The sequence below is a fragment of the Callorhinus ursinus genome, unplaced genomic scaffold, assembly GCF_003265705.2.
Source record: "Callorhinus ursinus isolate GAN/ISIS: 27379988/994484 unplaced genomic scaffold, GSC_fseal_2.0 scaffold92, whole genome shotgun sequence".
NCBI lineage: Eukaryota > Metazoa > Chordata > Mammalia > Carnivora > Otariidae > Callorhinus > Callorhinus ursinus.
This window is the reverse complement of record NW_027397154.1, coordinates 1,098,069-1,119,058: the sequence shown is the minus strand read 5'-3', so window position 1 is coordinate 1,119,058 and position 20,990 is coordinate 1,098,069. Positions and strand designations below refer to the sequence as shown.

The 20,990-nt window shown below is 37.0% G+C and overlaps 1 protein-coding gene and 1 non-coding gene across 6 annotated transcripts in view; both read right to left on the bottom strand.

Moving 5' to 3' along the window:
- ASH1L (ASH1 like histone lysine methyltransferase) overlaps positions 1-20,990 on the bottom strand; it is a 196,858-nt gene that overhangs the window by 132,505 nt on the left and 43,363 nt on the right. The window lies entirely within an intron of this gene.
- LOC112813795 (U6 spliceosomal RNA) lies at positions 17,498-17,604 on the bottom strand. Its single transcript, XR_003205576.1, has one exon. It is a non-coding gene; the product is annotated as a U6 spliceosomal RNA (small nuclear RNA).

Sequence of the window (20,990 nt, the reverse complement as noted above, 5' to 3'; positions counted from 1 at the left end):
CAAATGGAAAGATATGTGTTTGTGGATAAGAAGAAATAAAGATGATAATTTTTCCCTAAACAAATCTATAAATTTAACGCTATCCCAATAAAAATACCACCAAGATTTCTTTCAGGAATAAGAAAAATTATCACATTCATTGGAAAAAAAAAGACAAGCAAGAATAGCTAGCAAAATCTAAAAAGAAGAAAAAGTAGGGGCGCCTGGGTGGCTCAGCTGCCTAAATGTCTGACTCTTAATTTCAGCTCGGGTCAGGACCCAGAGTTGTGAAATCAAGCCCCGCACGTGTGGAGCTGCTTAAGATTCTCTACCCCTCTGCCCCCCAACCCAAACATAAGAAGAAAAGCAAGGGGATAACTGTATCAAATGTTTTTAAAGCTTCTATCATGAAAACAGTATGGAACTGACACATGAAAAGACAAAAGAACCAATGGAACAGGGCGAAGCAACAAAACCCAAACTCAAGCACCCAGACATGAGCTCTGTGTAACGTGGCGTGACCCCTACAGCAGGGGACAGGTGAGAACTGGGAGACTACCACCTACACAAACCGGGCCTGTGACCAAGGAATCCCACCGCGGGAGACATATTCCAAGACACACTGGCAGGAACAGAATGGCACAGGAAGCTGCAAAATGCACCACTATGTTTTAAGATTTTATTTTTAAGTAATCTCTATACCCTGCAGGGGGCTTGAACTCACAATCCTGAGACCAAGAGTCACGTGCTACCCTGAATGAGCCAGCCAGGTGCTCCTACCACTATTTTAACAGCAAATCCCTAAAATGATTACCTACAGGAGAGTAGCTGAATAAACCAAAGTAAGCGGTTTCACATCTTTTCTGATCATTTTCTGATAGCCGCGATTCAGTTTCTCAATACTCCTCTTTACATTGTGGCAACTGAAGTAGAACACACCACCACCAATAGTTAATGAAATCAGAATTAAGGGAACTTAATTATCTCTTTTGAACTAGACTCTTACAATTTTGCTCACGAGGAAACAGACTTTTTTTGACAGTCTTCTGTACAACTTATGTTAAGCTTGTAAATTAAAGAAGCCTCTTACATCTTCTTCCCATTCTATTAAAAAACAATATTCTCATTCTGTACTTTCACAGTTACTTTTCAAAACATAAAGATTAAGAGGCTTTATTATTTTAAGAATTTTAAAATATATTTGTATCTGAAAACTACATCATTTCCAATTTTAAAACTGACCTAAATCTGTCTTGTATAAACTATGACTATGTGCAATAACATGAATAAAGCTTACAGTAGTGAATGGAGGGAGCCACTGTATATTATACAATTCCATTCATATTAGGTTCACAAGCAGGAATTACTAGTTATAATATTAAAGTCAGGAAAACTGTCACCACCGGTACGAGGTAGTATAGGAAAGGAGCGTGAGGAGGGCTTACCGGGTGCTGGCAATGTTTTCTCTCTTAATCTGAATGCTGGCTAAATGGGGTGTTTGGGTTTGTGAAAATTCACTGAGCTGTCACACTTATGAATTAAATGTATTTATACTTCAATAAAAAAGTTATTTAAAAAAAATCTGCCTAAAAGTAGTAATATATATACAACTCCCATAAGCTGCTAAAGGACAGGAGTTGAATCTGGATTTTCATCTCTGTCAGAAATATAGATCTCCAATTAACTAAAATCAGCCTAAGGCTGTATCCCACATTAAATGGTCAATGACTAAAGAAAAGAAGAAATCAAGGACAAACAGAAACTAAAAGAATTTGAGATCACCAAACCAGCCCTAAAAGAAATATTGAAAGGGGGGCCTCTAAGCAAAGAGAGAGCCAAAAAGCAACATACACAGAAAGGAACAGAGACAATATACAGTAACAGTCACCTTATAGGCAATAAATACAATGGCACTAAATTTGTATCTTTCAAGAGTTACCCTGAATGTAAATGGGCTAAATGCCCCAAACAAAAGACAAAATGTATCAGATTGGAAAAAAAAGCAAGAACCATCGATATGCTGTCTGCAAGAGACTCATTTTAGACCCAAAGACACCTCCAGGTTTAAAGTGAGGGGGTGGAAAACCATTCACCATGCCAACGGACATCAAAAGAAAGCTGGGGTGGCAATCCTTATAACAGACAAATTAGATTTTAAAACCAAAGACTATAATAAAAGATGAGGAAAGACAATGTAACATACTTAAAGGGTCTATCCAGCAAGAAGATCTAACAACTGTAAATATCTATGCCCCTTAACATAGGAGCAGCGAATTATACAAGCCAATTAATAACAAAATCAAAGAAACATATAGAAAATAATACAATAATAGAAGGGGACTTTAACACCCCCTCACTGAAATGGACAGATCATCTAAGCAAAAAATCAACAAGGAAATAAGGGCTTTAAATGACACACTGGACCAGATGGACTTCACAAATATATTCAGAACATTCCATCCCAAAGCAACAGAATACACATTCTTCTCTAGTGCCCATGGAACATCCTCCAGAATAGATCACATCCTGGGTCACAAATCAGGTCTTAACTGGTACCAAAAGATTGGGATCATTCCCTGCATATTTTTGGACCACAATGCTTTGAAACTTGAACTCAATTACAAGAGGAAAGTTGGAGAGAACTCAAATACATGGAGGCTAAAGAGCATCCTACTAAAGAATGAATGGGTCGGAGAGCCTGGGTAGCTCAGTTGTTAAGCGTCTACCTTTGGCTCAGGTCATGATACCAGGGTCCTGGGATCAAGCCTCGCATCGGGCTCCCTTCTCCGCGGGAAGCCTGCTTCTCCCTCTCCCACTCCCCCCCTGCTTGTGTTCCCTGTATTGCCGTCTCTCTCTCTCTGTCAAATAAATAAATAAAAATCTTAAAAAAAAAAATGGGTCAACCAGGAAATTAAAGAAGAATTAAAAAATTCATGGAAACAAATGAAAGTGAAAACAACTGCTCAAAATTTTTCGGATGCAGCCCAGGCTGCATAAGAGGAAAGTATATAGCAAAACAAGCCTTTCTCAAGAAGCAAGAAAGGTCTCAAATACACAACTTAACCCTACACCTAAAGGAGCTGGAGAAAGAAGAGCAAATAAAGCCTAAACCCAGCAGGTGAAGGGATATAATAAAGATCAGAGCAGAAATCAATGAAATAGAAACCAAAAGAACAGTAGAACTGATCAACAAAATTAGGAACTGGTTCCTTGAAAGAATTAATAAGATTGACAAACCCCTGGCCAGACTTATCAAAAAGAAAAGAGAAAGGGGGCGCCTGGGTGGCTCAGTTGGTTAAGCGACTGCCTTCGGCTCAGGTCATGATCCTGGAGTCCCAGGATCGAGTCCCGCATCGGGCTCCCTGCTCGGCAGGGAGTCTGCTTCTCCCTCTGACCCTCTGACCCTCTTCCCTCTCGTGCTTTCTATCTCTCGTTCTCTCTGTCTCTCAAATAAATAAATATAATCTTTAAAAAAAAAAAAAAGAAAAGAGAAAGGACCCAAATAAATAAAATCATGAATGAAAGAGGAGAGATCACAACCAATGCTGAAGAAATACAAACAATTACAAGAACATATTATGAGCAACTACATGCCAGCAAATTAGATAATCTGGAAGAAATGGATGCATTCCTAGAGACTATAAACTAACAAAACTGAACCAGGAAGAGATAGAAAACCTGAATAGACCCCATAACCAGCAAAGGAAATTGAAGTAGTTATCAAAAATCTCCCAACAAACAAGAGCCCAGGGCCAGATGGCCCAGGGGAATTCTACCAAACATTTAAAGAATTAATACCTTTTCTTCTAAAATTGTTCCAAAAAACAGAAATAGAAGGAAAACTTCCAAACTTATTTTATGAGGCCAGCATTACCTTGATCCCAAAAGCAGACAAAGACCCCATCAAAAAGGAGAATTACAGACCAATATCCCTGATGAGCATGGATGCAAATATTCTCACCAAAATATTAGCCAACAGGATCCAAAAGTACATTAAAAGGATTATTCACCACAACCAAGTGGGATTTATCCCTGGGCTGCAAAGTTGGTTCAACATCTGCAAATCAATCAGTGTGATACACTACATTAATAAAAGAAAGAACAAGAACCATATGATCCTCTCAATAGATGCAGAAAAAGCATTTGACAAAGTACAGCATCCTTTCATGATTAAAACTCTTCACAGTGTAGGGATAGAGGGTACATACCTCAGTATCATAAAAGCCATCTATGAAAAACCCACAGCGAATATCATTCTCAATGGAGAAAAACTGAGAGCTTTCCCCCTAAGGTCAGGAACATGGCAGGCATGTCCACTATCACCACTGCTGTTCAACACAGTACTAGAAGTCCTAGCCTCAGCAATCAGACAACAAAAAGAAATAAAAGGCATCTGAATCAGCAAAGAAGAAGTCAAACTCTCACTCTTTGCTGACGATACTTTATGTGGAAAACCCAAAAGTCTCCATAGCCACCCACATGCAGAAAAATGAAACTGGACCACTTCCTTACACCACACACAAAAATAGACTCAAAATAGATGAAAGACCTAAATGTGAGACAGGAATCCATCAAAATCCTTGAGGAGAACACAGGCAACAACCTCTTCGACCTCAGCCACAGCAACTTCTTCTTAGACACATCGCCAAAGGCAAGGGAAGCAAGGGCAAAAATGAACTATTGGGACTTCATCAAGATAAAAAGCTTTTGCACAGCAAAAGAAACAGTCAATAAAACCAAAAGACAACCGACAGAATGGGAGAAGATATTTGCAAATGAGCTAGTATCGTATCCAAAATCTATAAAGAACTTATCAAACTCAACACCCAAGGAACAAATAATCCAATCAAGAAATGGGCAGAAGACATGAACAGATATTTCTGCAAAAACATCCAGATGGCCAACAGACACAAGTGCTCAACATCACTTGGCATCAGGGAAATACAAATCAAAACCACAATGAGATACCACCCCACACCAGTCAGAATGGCTAAAATTAACAAGTCAGTAAACGACAGATGTTGGCGAGGATGCGGAGAAAGGGGAACCCTCCTACACTGTTGGTGGTGCAAGCTGGTGCAGCCATTCTGGAAAACAGCATGGAGGTTCCTCAAAAAGTTGAAAATAGGGCTACCTTACAACCCAGCAATTGCACTACTGGGTATTTACCCCAAAGATACAAATGTAGTGATCTGAAGGGGAACATGCACCCCAGTGTTTATAGCAGCAATGTCCACGTTAGCCAAACTTTGGAAAGAGCCCAGATGTCCATCAACAGATGAATGGATAAAGAAGATGTACTATATATACACAATGGAATATTATGAAGCCATCAAAAAATGAAATCTTGCCATTTGCAACAATGTGGATGGAACTAGAGGCTATTATGCTAAGTGAAAGAAGTCAATCAGAGAAAGACAATTATCATATGATCTCACTGATATGTGGAATTTGAGAAACAAGGCAGAGGATCACAGGGGAAGAGAGGAAAAAATGAAACAAGACAAAACCAGACAGGAAGACAACCCATAAGAGACTCCTAATCTCAGGAAACAAACTGAGGGTTGCTGGAGTGGAGGGGCGTGGCAGGGATGGGGTGGCTGGGTGATAGACATTGGGGAGGGTATGTGCTATGGTGAGCGCTGTGAATTGTGAAAGACTGATGAATCACATATCTGTGACTGATCCCTGAAACAAATAATACATTATATGTTAATAAAAAAAATAAAGTTGTATAAACTTTAAAAAAAAGAGAGAGAGAGAGAAAAACAACAACAACAACAAAGACATCCATAGATAATTTGGTTTTGGTTTCAAAGATCTTTTCTTCCAAATCCTGATATTAGATAAACAACTGATGAGATAATAAGATGTTGAAAACTACATTTGGTACTGGTGATATTATCCTCTTACATTTCTTTCTTTCTTTTTTAAAGATTTTATTTATTTCCTTGTCAGAGGGAGAGACAGAGAGAGAGAGAAAGCACAAGCAGGGAGAGTGGCAGGCAGAGGGAGAAGCACTCCCTTCTGAGCAAGGAGCCCAAGGACCCTGGGATCATGACCTGAGCCAAAGGCAGACGCTCAACCGACTGAGCCACCCAGGCATTCCTCCTCTTATATTTCTAAGAACCCTTTAAAATGACAACTAGTAATAATAAGTACCATTTTTAAGACAGCATATTATATATTAACAAATGAAAAAGTTATTGTATCAAAGCATCCTATTAGGCATGTAATTTTTTTCAACCTGAAAAGAGCTTTCTTCCAAATATAAAGGTATGCTTATTTAAAAAGAGACAAAAATAGTATCATCCATGGATAAACACTTTTACATTTATTTCCATCACATGCACAACATGCACATGTACATTCTTTTATAAAAATGGGCCCAAAACGCTTTTTGTTTTGTAGCTCAGTTAACTTAAATGATACAAGGAAACACTTCTCTGTGCAAATAAATCAGGAATTAAGAGGACTGATTCACTGGTTTCGTAACAGTCCATAATTCATAAAATCAATCTCCGACTTGCTGCTTTTAAAATAATTTCTGATTATTTTTCATTATGAATATATGATGATCATCCAATTACATAAATCTTTGCCTACTTGTCCAATTACTTCACTCAGAGAACTGCTAGATCTAAAGGGATACACAATAAATAACTATTTATAATGTAATGTATAAATGTACTATTTACACATGTGGACCAGCTATTTACGAAAGGGAAAAAAGTTTTTTTACTTTTTTTTTTTAATTTTATTTATCTATTTGAGAGAGAGAGAGAGAATGAGAGATAGAGAGCATGAGAGGGAAGAGGGTCAGAGGGAGAAGCAGACCCCCTGCTGAGCAGGGAGTCCGATGTGGGACTCGATCCCGGGACTCCAGGATCATGACCTGAGCCGAAGGCAGTCGTTTAACCAACTGAGCCACCCAGGCGCCCGGGAAAAAAGTTCTTTTTAAAGGAAAAAAAGTTCATTATAAAAATCCAGACTGTACAAACAATACATTTCTGCAAATCAAGATAACACTTTAGGATTTGTGATTTCCTACATTGTTAGGCAATGCTTTTGTTTTTAAAGATTTTTTAAAATTATTATTTATTTGTTTGAGAGAGAGAATGAGAGACAGACTGAGTACGAGAGGGGGGAGAGTCAGAGGGAGAAGCAGGCTCCCCGCTGAGCAGGGAGCCCAATGCAGGACTTGATCCCAGGAATCCAGGATCATGGCCTGAGCCAAAGGCAGACGCTTAACCGACTGAGCCACCCAGGCGCCCAGGCAATCCTTCTTATAGCAGAAAAATACCATCTGACAACCCGACCCTGACAATTCTGAAATTAAACATTGCCAATTTGGGTGATTTGGTTGGAGTTATGTTCAGTAATTTTACTGTCTCCCATTTACCGTTCCAATAAGTTCATTAAGTTTTCATTTCAAATGCTATTATTCCTAGATTAATTATTTAAGATAATTTTCAAATCTACTTGTTATTGTCCTGTTTTTATCAAATGGCTTTTTGCCCCTTTAAACACGTAAATCTTTCAGATGGTTTCAATATCTATCGCTCTTTGGATGTAAAGGCTATGTGTGCATGTACTAACTTGCCCTAACTGTGGGTTTGTGTTCATGTGCAGTCTGCAGTTTTCTGTTTACTGTTTATATTATGCTATGAATCTTTTTGGTGGGATGTCAATGTTCTAAATGTGAAGAGAAGTCTGTGTATTCCCATTGTCAGTGATTAAGATTTCCACAGTCTATAAGGTTTTTTTGTATTTCTATTTACATTTCATTTGTTACCTGTTATTTTGAATGTCCTGTCACATGATTTTGCTGGCCATGCATATTTCTTCAGCACGGAAATAACTGTTCAAAGTCCTTGGTCCCTACTATCTTTCTACACTGTGGAATTTATCATTACTGATTTAGAAGAGCCCTTAGTATGTTAGAAATAGGAGTTCTTTTTTCTCTCATGTTACACATATTTCCCCCAATTTATCAAGTTGTATTTCCATTTCCTGTTAAGATTCCTTACAAAGTTACAATCTTTTATGTGTTCAAATACATATGAAAAACAACTAAGCACCTCACACAGGCTGTCAGTGAACCCCCACAATTACTTGATGCAACTACTATGATTAACCTCAGTAAGAAGAACAAGAGTAAAGTTGAGATAATATCAGCCCAAGGTCACCTAACCAGGTAAGTGACTGAGGTATGATTTAAACCTAGTCTCACTTCACAGTCAAAGTTCTTAACCATATAGTCAATAAAATAGTCTCTTTAGCTCTACAGCTGTTTTCATAGCATACCTGGAAAGGTCAAGCCCTCCAGAAGACAATAATCGTCACCACATTTTCAATGAATTTTTTTCTTTTTACTTTAAATTACTTATCTATCTAGAATTTTGAAAATAATCTGTGAGTAGCACTCAGCTTTTACCTCAAAAGGAGTTTTTCCATTACTCACTTAATGTTAATTTACTTGAAATACATTCATCATCTATTTTATTCTTATTTGGGTCTCTCTTTAAGCTCTCCATTTTGCTTCACTCACATTTATGTTTATTATTGAGCCACTGATACAATACATTGATGCTATAACTTTATAAAAACTTTTAATACTTGAAAAGACTAATTTTTCCTTGTACTCCTGTAGAAATTTCTTGGCTATTTTATTTATAACATTATTGAGATATAATTCATATACCATAAAATTCCCTCTTTTAGAGCACAAATTCAATGGTTTTTAGTATATTCACAGACTTGCAAATCCCAAGCCACTAATTTTAGAACATTTTCATAAGGATTCCTGATTATTTTTGCATATGTAGACTTCCAGGTGGCCTTGAGATCCACTTGAAATTTCAAAAAACTGTAAATGGCTTTAACTTTGTATATTAAGGTAGGGAAAAAAAATATCTCAACAGTAACATTAGCGCCACAATAACAAAGCAAATTTATCTATTTAGTTAAACCTTTTGGTGTTACCGGATATTTATAATCTTATTCAAAATAGATCCCAAACACTTGCTGTCAAGTTTAATTCTAAATATTTCACAAATAACATTACTTTCATGAATAAATTTTTTGTTAGATTTTCTAACTCTACATTGATATTTGAGAACACTGCTGATTTTATCTACATCTTGAATTCTTGCTGAATCAAGAACTCATTTTTTCAGAAAACAGTTAATAAGTACCTACTGTTTAAGTACAAAGAGTAGTAGCAGTGAAAATATCCCTTTCATCATGGAGAGTTCATTCTAATGCATGAGCGAGGTAGAGGCAATAAAAAGGTAAGTAAAATATTCAGTATTTCAGAATGTGAAATGTGCTATGCAGAAATTAAGAACATGGAAGAAGAGGAAAGACTAGGGTTGGAAAGCACTTACAATATTAAAACAGGTTGTCAGGAAAGTCCTGATTGAGGGCGCCTGGGTGGCTCAGTCATTGAGCGTCTGCCTTCGGCTCAGGTCATGATCCCAGAGTCCTGGGATCGAGTCCCACCTTGGGCTCCCTGCTCCGCGGGAAGCCTGCTTCTCCCTCTCCCACTCTCCCTGCTTGTGCTCCCTCTCTCGCTGTGTCTCTATCAAGTAAACAAAATAAAAAAAAAAAAAAAAGGGGAAAGTCCTAATTGAGAATACCACATCTGCACAGAAACCTTAAGGAGGGATGTATACAGCTACCTGAGAAAAGAATAATATCCCAAAGAGGAAACAGTGAGAGGAAAGGCCCTGAGGTAGGAGCTTCTCCGGTATAATCGAGGAAAGCGAGGTCAGGCAGGAGGCAGAGAGGCAGAGTGGACACATTTTTGTTAGTCCAAGAGAGGGGAAGCCATTGGAAGGTTTTATGCAGAAGAGGTATGTGAACTAATTCTTCATTCAACAAATATATATTGGGTACCTATTCAGTGTTGGAGATACAGCAAAGAATAAAGACAAAAATTCCTGTTCTTGCATAGCTTATATTTTAACGGAAGAAAAAGACAATAAAGAAAACCAGAGATTTGGGGGTGCATGGGTGACTCATTCGGTTAAGTGTCTGCCTTTGGCTCAGGTCATGATCCCGGGGTCCTGGGACAGAGCCCTGTGTCGGGCTGCCTGCTCAGCATGGAGTCTGCTTCTCTCTCTGCGCCCCCCCCCCCGACCCCCAGCTTGTGCTGTTTTGGACATGGTATGACTGAAATGCCTTCTGGTCACCAGAGAAGTGTGAGCAGGAAGTTTCAAACCTGGAAGACAACAGCACACAGACATTTAAAGCCTCAAGGCTGGCTGACACAGCCAGGTGAGGGTGAATGGAAATGGCAAAGAAGGGGACTAACAGCAAAATACTGGAGCACGGCCACATCAGGAGATAAAGAGGAGCTAGCAAAGACTAAGGAGCCAGAAGGTAACAACGGGGCAGGGGCGGGGAGACAATAAGAAAGAGCGCAAGTGAATATGTGGTACCCTGCAGCTGAGGTGAGGAACCCAACTTTACAAGAGCTGACTGCCACCCGTTGCTGACAGATCAAACAGAAATGAGAGCATGGGTTTCTCTGCTGGAGGTGGCACCATGGGATTGCCAGCAGCCGTGCAACAGCACTCTCTGTAAAGTGTGAGAGCAAAAACCTGATTGGAATGGGTTTAAAAGCTAATCTAAAGAGAAAAATGTAAAACCAAGGAAAAACAACAGGGACACGGAGAAGTAGGAGGTCAGAGCTAGAAGACAGAGTAGAATCAAAGAATCTTTTTTTTTTTTTTTCAAATGTGAAAAACAATGGCATCTTTTTATTCTCAAAGGAAATACAGCTGTGAGGGGGTGCCTGGGTGGTGGCTCAGTTGGGTAAGCATCCAACTCCTGGTTTCAGCTCAGGTCATGATCTCAGGGTCATGAGATCGAGCCCTGAATTGGGCTCCCCACTGACTGGGGAGTCTGCTTGGGATTTTCTTCCTTCCCTTTCCCTCTGCCCTTCCCCCACTCTGTCAAATAAAAAATAAATAAATCTTCAGGGACACCTGGGTGGCTTAGTCTGTTAAGTTCTGCCTTCAGCTTAGGTCATGATCCTGGGGTCCTGAGATCAAATCCCACATCGGGCTCCCTGCTCAGCAGGAAGTCTGCTTCTCCCTCTACCCCTCCCCATTTGTGCTTGCACTCATGCTCTCTCTCTCAAAAAGAAATAAATGCAATCTTTACAAAAAATTAAAGATAAAAATAAACCTTAAAAATATTAAAAATTACAAATAAAAATTATTCTAAAAAGTTTAAAAATAAAAAAAGGAAAATAGCAGTGAGAAAAAGATGAAAAACCATACACTCCTGAAGTTTAATATATATGTATGTCTATATATGTATAAAATCTCCTAGACAACTACCCAGTTCCAATAGAACTTACTGAATCATTTTGTCATTGTTCCTGTGACATTGAAACGCTATACTTTTCATACATAAAATTCTTATATATACTTGGGTCTATTGCTAGATCTTCCATTCTGTGTCATTGATTTTCTGTCTATACATTCAGCACTACCACAATGTTCTAATAATTTTAACTTTATTTTCTAGTAAGACTGATTCCTACCTGTAAGTGCTCTTTTCAGAAATGTCCCTGCTACTCTTACTTATTTTGCCATATAAACGTTACAAGCAATGTACCTACTGCCAAAAAATATATGTATCATTTTAATTTTCATTGTTAAATTTACAAATACCCCAAAGAAGTGAAGGGAGAAACTTGTGCAGATATTTCTACACTGATGTTCACGGTAGCATTATGCACAAATAGCCAAAAGGTGGAAGCAATTCCATCGATGTCCACTGACAGGTTAATGATAAAGAAAATGTGGCATATACATACGAGTGTTTATTATTCAGCCTTAAAATGGAAGGAACTTTTGACATCTGCTGTACAACATGGATGATGGACCTCGAGGACATTAAGCTAAAGGAAATAAGCCAGTCACAAAAAGACAAATACTATATGATTCCATTTACACAGTACCTGGAATAGTCAAATTTATATAGAGAATGGCAGTTGCCAAGGGGCTGCAGGGAAAGGCTGTCACTGTTTAATGCAGTACAGAATTTCAGTTGGGGGAAGACCAAAAATGTTCTGGAGATGGATGGTAATGATGGTTTCACAACACTCACAATGTGAATGTACTTAATGCCCACAGAACTGTGTATGTAAAACTGATTTAAAAGGTAAATTTGACATTATGTATATTTTACCACATTAAAAATTCACAGAAAAACTTTGGGAGACCTGACCTCTTCATGATGATCCTACTCAAAAACATCTCGATTTGTTCAAGACTCAATAGTATTTTGCAGCTTTCTTCATATAGATCTTAAGCCCTGAGAGTTATTTATTTCTAGATATTACTGATTTTCATTTATTACTCTATTAGTCAATCACCTCACTGAATTCTCTTACAAGCTTTTTGACTGATTCTCTTGGAATATCAATGTATACAGCATCATTTGCAAATAACAGTAATCTTACTTTTTCTATTTTTATCCTTCTCATTTCTCCTTTCCAATTTTATTAACTAGTATCTCCCAGTAACATTATTACATAACAGTGACAACAAAGAGCAACTGCTTCATCTACATTCCAGTGAGAATGCCTGGTATCTCCTTATCTATTTATCTATGTACATACATGTGTACATATATACATAAGCTCATTTATATGTGTGTGTATATATATACATACACACACACTTCTATGTATTCATTTTACTCATTAAAGGAATATCAGTTTTTCTTCTTTTAGCTACTGGTGTTTCTAGTATTATACTCCCTTGGATTTCTGGGGAAAAACAATCCATAATCGTACATAGTTCTTTTTTTTTCCTTTAAATAAACAATTTTTAAAAAAGATTTATCTGAGAGAGAGCGCATGTGCATGTGGGTGTGATCATGAGTGGGGGCCAGGGGCATAGGGAGAGGGAGAAGAAGACTCCCCGCTGAGCAGGCAGCCTGACAGTGGGTTCAATTCCAAGACCCTAGGATCATGACCTGAGCGGAAGGCAGATGCTTAAATGAGCCACCCAGGCACCACTCCTTTAAATAAACATTTTGAGATAATTGTAGGTTCACCTGTAGTTTTGAGAAATAATAGAAACCCAGTATACCCTTTACCCAAGTCCCTCCAATAACACCTTTCAAAAGTATAGTTACCACAACCAGGATATTGATATTAACATAATCCACTGATTTTATTCAGATTTTCCCACTTTTACACATATTCATTTGTGTGTTTGTGTATGTGTATGTGTTTAGTCCTAGACAGTTTTATCACCTGTGTAGGTTCATCATTATCTACCACTACAGTCAAGATACAGAATGGTCCCATCACCAAAAGGATCACTTGTGTTGTCCTTTTATATTGCACAGCTTCATATTTTTTAACTAAGAATATAACTCAAGTCAAAGACTGTCAGCCTTGTCTATCAACTGTTAATGACATAAATGACTTAAGACAAGCACAGGGCTACCACAAGATTCTGTAAACATAAAGGATACCTATGAACTTGTTTCCACAAAATATAAAGCAAATCTATTTCTATCTTGCCAAATTAAGTTCAAATATGCTTGAGACTTTTTGTCAAAATAGGCCAAAAACTTTGCTTTGACATTTAAATATTTAATAGTTTCAAGGACTGATTTGTAACCTTGAGACTAAAATGAAGTCCTTATAGAACTATATAGGCTATTTATTATAAAAGTTAAGTTTTAATCATTAAAAATTATAGATTTTCATTCTTGAACAGTGGTATAACAACAGAGTAATATACCTTTAATTAAGTCAACAAATCTAAATAGGACTATGTGTAGTCCTCCTTGCATATATATTTAAAAGTAAGCTAAAGCAAAACTTACCCATATTCAGAAGAATCTGAGTATGTGCTCAAGCAAGATTATTGTGTAGTTTCCCTTTATGTGCTATCTTTGTAAGGCTTTAGAATTAATACTATGCTTCCTTTCTTCCCTTTCTTAGGCTCTGCAAATGTCTAAATAATTTTGGAATTACCGGTTTCCTCAGGTTTTATGGAATGAAACCAATGCCAGGACCAGGATTTCTGGAAATAGTATTAACTTTGAGAGACTTCTCTATTATTACTTTTTTTTAAGATTTTATTTATTTATTTGAGAGAGAGAGAATGAGAGATAGAGAGCACGAGAGGGAAGAGGCTCAGAGGGAGAAGCAGACTCCCCGCCGAGCAGGGAGCCCGATGTGGGACTCGATCCTGGGACTCCAGGATCATGACCTGAGCCCAAGGCAGTCACCCAACCAACTAAGCCACCCAGGCGCCCCTCTATTATTAATTTTTGATGATCCATAAGTTGAAATTTTCTGTGATTTCTGGAAATAGATTTAGTAAATTATCTTTTTTTTAATTACCCTTACCCATGTTTTCACATTTATTTGCATATAATTTTTTAAGATTTTATTTTTAAGTGATCTCCACACCCAATGCGGGGTTTGAACTCACCACCCTGAGCTCCACTAACTGAGCCAGCCAGGAGCCCCTTATTTGCATATAACCAAGCAAAAAACCTAATAACTTTAACTTCTACTGTATTTGGAATTATTTGCCCTTTAGCACTACTTATTTTATATATTCCTGTTTTCCCTCCCTCCTGTTTACTTCTGGGTTACATTTGCTAAATAAAACCTTATGTTTCATTTCCCCCCCAAAAGAACTACTATCTGGATAGTGACTGCCTTTGTTTTCCAGTTCATTTCTGCATTCTGGTTTCTCAAATACTCTTCCTAAGATTGTTTTGTTCTCTTGATAGGTACTAAGGAGAATTGTTTATTCCAATTATTTTATTTTTTTTAAAGATTTTATTTATTTATTTGAGAGAGACAGAATGAGAGAGAGAGAGAGAGAGAGGATGAGAGGGGGAAAGGTCAGAGAGAGACGCAGACTCCCTGATGAGCAGGGAGCTCGATGAGGGACTTGATCCCGGGACTCCAAAATCATGACCTGAGCCAAAGGCAGTCACTTAACCAACTAAGCCACCCAGATGCCCTATTCCATTTATTTTCATTCTTTCCCTTTTAATTGATATTTAAAAGTACCTTCCCTTTAAATATAGCTTTTGTTATTTTCTAGAAATTCTGAGGTTCGGGATATTTCCAGACTGTGAAGTCTTTTTGTTGTCCGCTTTTATTAATTTCTAGTCCTTCTCCATCATGATCAGAGAACACTGTTGGTTTTTACTCTTTATGGTAGCTTACTATATGTTCAATTTTTGTGAGACTCCATCTGTTATGGACTGAAGTATGTGCCCCCAAAATTCGAATGCTGAAGCCCTAACCCTCACCTGCTAAATGTGGTTGTGTTTGGAGATAGGTCCTTCAAGGAGACCTTTACCTTCAGCATAAATGAAGTTAGAAAGGTGAGGCCCAAATCTAAAAAAAATGGGGTTGCTGTCAGAGGAAGAGAGCTCAGAGATCTCCTTCCTCTGCATTCACAGGGAAGAGGTCCTGTGAGGACAGATCAAGAAAATGACTATCTCTAAGCCAGGAAGTGAGTCCTCACCAGAAACCAACCCTGACAGCAAAATGATCGTGGACTTGTAGACTCCAGAACTGCGATGAAATAAATTTGTTTTTAAACCATCTGGTCTACGATATGTTGTTATGGCAATCCTAGTAGCTTGACACACCATCACAGTTTTGTTACACTTTGACTTTTCATAGCCTAAACTTTTTTTTTTTTACACTATGTGGAATGTACTTATTTTACCTATTAAATTTAAAAATCTAGAAAATGTATGTTTCTAGAAATTCAAAATAACTTATACTTAGTCGTTGATATTTGTTCTCTACCATCAGTAACAATTAAATTAGCAAACTCTTCCTGTTCCTGCCTCATCAGTCAATTATATGACTATCAATATTTTTACTGTATTAGATCTTTATTGGTTTTATTAACTTTAATGACATTTTCTGACCCCTACTATAATAAATGAAGAATCAATGTATAAATTACTTCTCCATGTTCTCTCATTTCCCCAATTTTTATTAAATGTACAGAGCCAACTGTAGTCTCTGTTTTAGCCTTTCCATTCTTCTCCTGCTTGGCTAACAAAAAGACTGAAGGCTGTCTTCCATAGTTTGTTGAAGAATGAAAACAATATACTCTGAATTAAAGTGTTCAAAAAAGTTGGTCAATATCCTTTTGGTATAGATGAACTGTCCAATTTGAGGGCATTATGAAAATTGCTATTTTTTTGGTTCTGAATTTTGACGAGAACACCTCGAATTTATCCTCACAGAGGTAACTTGATCCTTTGACCTGGATCACAAAGGAGATTCTAAGCTTTACTGATAAAGTGTAACGTTGCAAATGTTGCTTCCATGACAAACACTCTATTAACAATATTAAATGAGATCCAAAAAGCCCTTTCAATCTATTCATTGAAATTTTCCATTATTTTATTAATTCATTTTTATCTTTTTAAAAGATTTTATTTGAGAGAGCGAGTGCAAGAGAGAGCAAGCAGGAGTGGGGGGGAAGGGGGAGAAGGAGAAGCCGACTCCCCACTGAGGCTAACCCTAAACCCTAACCCAGGACTCTGGGATCATGACCTGAGCCAAAGGCAGACACTGAACCAACCAAGCCACCCAGGCACCCAGAAATTTTCTATTATTTTAGACAGTATCTTTATATAATGCTTTTAACAGCTGATCTAATAAAAAATTCTGCCTTTCTATTTGAAGATACCAGTTATGCATACTTGTATTTCTTCCCCCTTTTCCTGTATATATCACACCTTGCCCATCCTTTTGAACTTTATTTCCATTTTGTTCCTTCTTCCCCACTGTTTTCAAATGTGCTGCTTCTAACTGCACTTTTCTATAACTAATTTTCTTCTTCTATTTGTTTCCCAGTATGCCTTCAAATGCCTCATATGTCTTCTGTGTTCTTGAAATTGCTGTTTTATCCTTCATTGTTTTTACAAAAGTGATTGTTTTAAATTTTTGTAATTCCCAGCAAAACAGTATCCTTGCTACATCTGCAATCCAGTCTGCTAAAACTTGTCAGCTGGGGAAGTTCTGTTCAGAACTGACAATTATTTTTTCTCAGCATTGGAAGACATATTCTTTTGTTTCCTAACCTTTAGTTGATGTTTGAAGGTCTGATGCTTGTTTCACTGTTGCTCCTCTAATTCTCATTGTTTTAGATTTTTTTTGTCTTCGTTATTCTACAGATTCACTTAATGTGTCTCAATATAGACATAGCTTTATCAATCCTTCTCAGAACATGTCCATTATAAATATTCAATTTGGGAATATTACCCTTCAAGTATTAGATTTCCTCAATTATTCTTCAGGACTCCAAATAGGACATATAGGACTTATTACCATCCTTTATCATCTTTAATTCTTTCTACCATATTTGACATCTCCGGCTCTGCTACATTCTAGATAACTTTCTCAATACTATTTTCCAGGTCATTATTCTCTCCACAGCTGCGTCTAAATTGAAAGCTAAACTATTATTCACTGGGCCTTTATTTATTTATTTAGGAACACTTCATGAATTTGCATGTCTTCCTTGCCCAGGGGCCATGCTAATCTTCTCCGTATCGTTCTAATTTTAGTATATGTACTGCCAAAACAAGCACCACCGAGTCTTTAAATGTAAATGAGTACACTTTTTTCATCATGAAAATAAACCATTCATATCCAGAAAATATATTTCATTGGCTTCTTTTGAAAATCTGCCTGGTTATCTTCTTAAAGGTTTATTCTTACCTCTCACTTATTATTAAGTCTCTAATCATTTCAAATGCTTTATATTGTTTTTGTTAAGGAAAGATTCACAATTTTTTGTTTATTTCTTTTTAAAGCAAACTCTTTGCCCAACCTGGGGCTCAAACTCATGCCCACGAGATCAAGAGTCACATGCTCCATTGACTGAGCCAGCCAGGAGCCCCAAATACTTTATATTCTTAATCCAACAACTGTATTATTTGAAGCTCCTGCAGAATTTGTTCCTGTTGTTAGTTGTGTTTGGGCTCTTGCTGCTCATGATGGATAACTTTCTTGGGATATTTTTTTTCAATGTTTAATTGTGAATTCTTCTTAAGAGGTGCTTCACTGAGGGTAGAGACCCTGAAGAATCCTAGCTCCAACTCCCTACCTTGAGTAGGCTTAGAATAAAATGCAGATCAATTTTAAACTCTTCTCTAGATGGGTATATTTTTCTGGGAGGAAGGTAACAAAAATATATATAAAGGAAAACACTGAGATACAGCCTTTAAAAAAAAAGATTTATTTATGTATTTAAGAAAGAGAGCATGAGCGAGCATAAGCGGCGGGGGGACGGGGGAGGGGGAGCAGAAGGGGAGGTAAAGAAGCAGACTCCCTGCTCAGCAGGTAACCCAACATAAGGCTCTATCTCAAGACCCTGAGATCACAACCTGAGCCGACTCTAAGAGTTGGACACTTACCCAACTGAGCCACCCTGGGTCCCCACTGAGATGCAGTTTTTAAAAAATAACAACAAAAAATAGTATCTTAAAATGAACAAAGATATGAACAGACAATTCAAATCAGAGAATTAAATAGCAGAACAAGAAAACATGTTCAAACTCACTAAAATAAGGGTAGAAATAAATGCTAAAAGATAGGGCTTTTATATTTTCCCATTACTATGAATGACTACCAAAAAGTGAAGAAGAAAAAGGAAAATAAATGAGACCTCAAGAAACATATTCACAGAATCTCATGAAAGGGCAAGTTACAAAGAGGAAGACAGGAAAAGAATAAAAATTACAAAAATATTTTAAAATATCTCCTTCTAAAAGATACTATGAATTTATAATTGAAGGCAGATTTTTACCAAGTTTGGCTTCAGTTTCAAGAAAGCCAAACAACTAAATGCTTACTTTCATGTTATTTCTGGTATCACAAAACTTAGCAGTAATCAACATTAATAGATTAGTACCAATCATAATTAGTCTAACATTGTCAGTAACACAAATAAGGCATGACACTTGGATTTGTGGTATTATTTGAATATTCACTTGAAAGAAAGGTAAGAATTCTATTTGAAACATGGAGAACTTCCTTATGGGCATCATGTGTTAACATTTAATAAGTAGAGGTGACTTGTATTATTGCAAAACTGAAATGCTGAAATACTTATAATCACAAAAGCTGTTAGCTTCATGTTCTAAAAAAAGAACTATCAAATAGTTAATATAAAGAGTAGGTTATCTAAATTAGTATAAACATTTTATGATTAAGTAAATGGATGCTAATAAATTTATATAATCATAAAAGACAGGATAACAGAACTGCATTTATATAATTATCACCTTCCTAGAATTTTAGTGCACTAAATGAAATAACATTAAACATTAACTTTTAAGTAAAATGTTTTACTCTATTTAATCCTTGGAGCTTTCAAGAAAAATACACCTTTAGCAATTCTTCATGTTATGTGAAAATTAATTAAAAGCATATCAACTTAGCTCAAAGTTTCACAAGAGAAACTCCAAAATAAATCATCTTCACCCATAATAACCTTTGATCTGGACATAAAAGTATTTTTGAAAAAGTAGAAAATGTTAGAGGAAAACAAAACATCTGCAACAAGTGTAGTTCTTACTCCATAAAAAAAATTAAATGCTTTAAGATGTCTTCATGATATGATTCAGGAGGCCTAAAACTTGAATAAGCATTGCTACAGACTGACAATCATTTTCAGTAGTTGATAAATATTTTTTTTGAGATCTGCCCTCCCAAAGTTCCTTTGAGAAAACATCCTATTGAAAAACTTGTTCCTAAATCTCATTCTACCGCAAACAAAATGTGAATATGATTAGATATGCTACTTCTATTTCTTGCACATTCAGATACATAAAAACATACATGCTTGACAGCATGAGACGATAAACTTCTGCTTTGGTTTTTGCTGAAAGACAGCTGCATCTCACACTGCTTAACAGAATGAATCTGACTAAAATAAACTGTATAGAATGGAAAATCAATAAAACAAAAAGTAAGTTAAATTATCGTTTAATTAGTATTGACAACAGAATATAGTGAAGGCTATATTCTTATGATCTGGGAATCAAAAGAAGAGAATGTTCTGTTCAGGGGCGCTTGGGTGGCTTGGTTAGTTAAGCATCTGACTTCAGGTCAGGTCATGATCTGAGTCCTGGGATCTAGCCCCGAGTCAAGTTCCCCTGCTTGTCCCTCTCCCTCTGTACCTCCCCCCATTTGTGCCCTCTGTCTCTCAAATAAATAAATAAAATCTTTAAAAAACCAAAACAATGTTTTGTTCACATCCTCAAGCTGTATGTTTAGAGAATTATAGCAGAAATACAGTAGTACGCTATTTTCATCATTCTTGTTACACTAGAGATTTTGAAATTAATTTGCTGTCTACCTAATGAAACAGGAAAGACTAGACTTATTACGTTAAAAAAAGAGTGTGTGAAATATGGAAAGCTCTAATGTTACTCTACAAACAACAATATGAACATAGGAAAACTTATTCAAAGTAGTTTGTTTACTAGAACTCACTGGAACAGTGTTGTGCCTTAGGAGTGTGTATATACAGGCTACCTGCTGGAAAGTTCCTCCTACCTATTACATGGTAGATCTTGAAACTAGTGTTCATGCAGTGAAAGCTGAGATGCAGGTGAAAATTCAGACAACTCTATTATCTTGTAAACCAATTACACATACCTCCACTGCAATGTTTAGAGATACAAGGTTTATGGAGAATTTGGAATGTTGCCACTACATCCTAACAAAAAGTAAAAAGCTTGGGACTCCTGGGTGGCTCAGTCAGTTAAGCGGCTGCCTTCGGCACAGGTCATGATCCCAGGGTCCTGGGATCGAGTCCCACATTGGGCTTCTTGCTCAGCAGGGAGCCCCCTTCTCCCTCCCTCTCCCTCTGCTTCTGCTCTTTCAAATAAATAACATCTAAAAAAAAAAAAAGTAAAAAGCTTAACAAACGGAAAAATCAACAAGTTTTCTTAGATCCATACTGGAA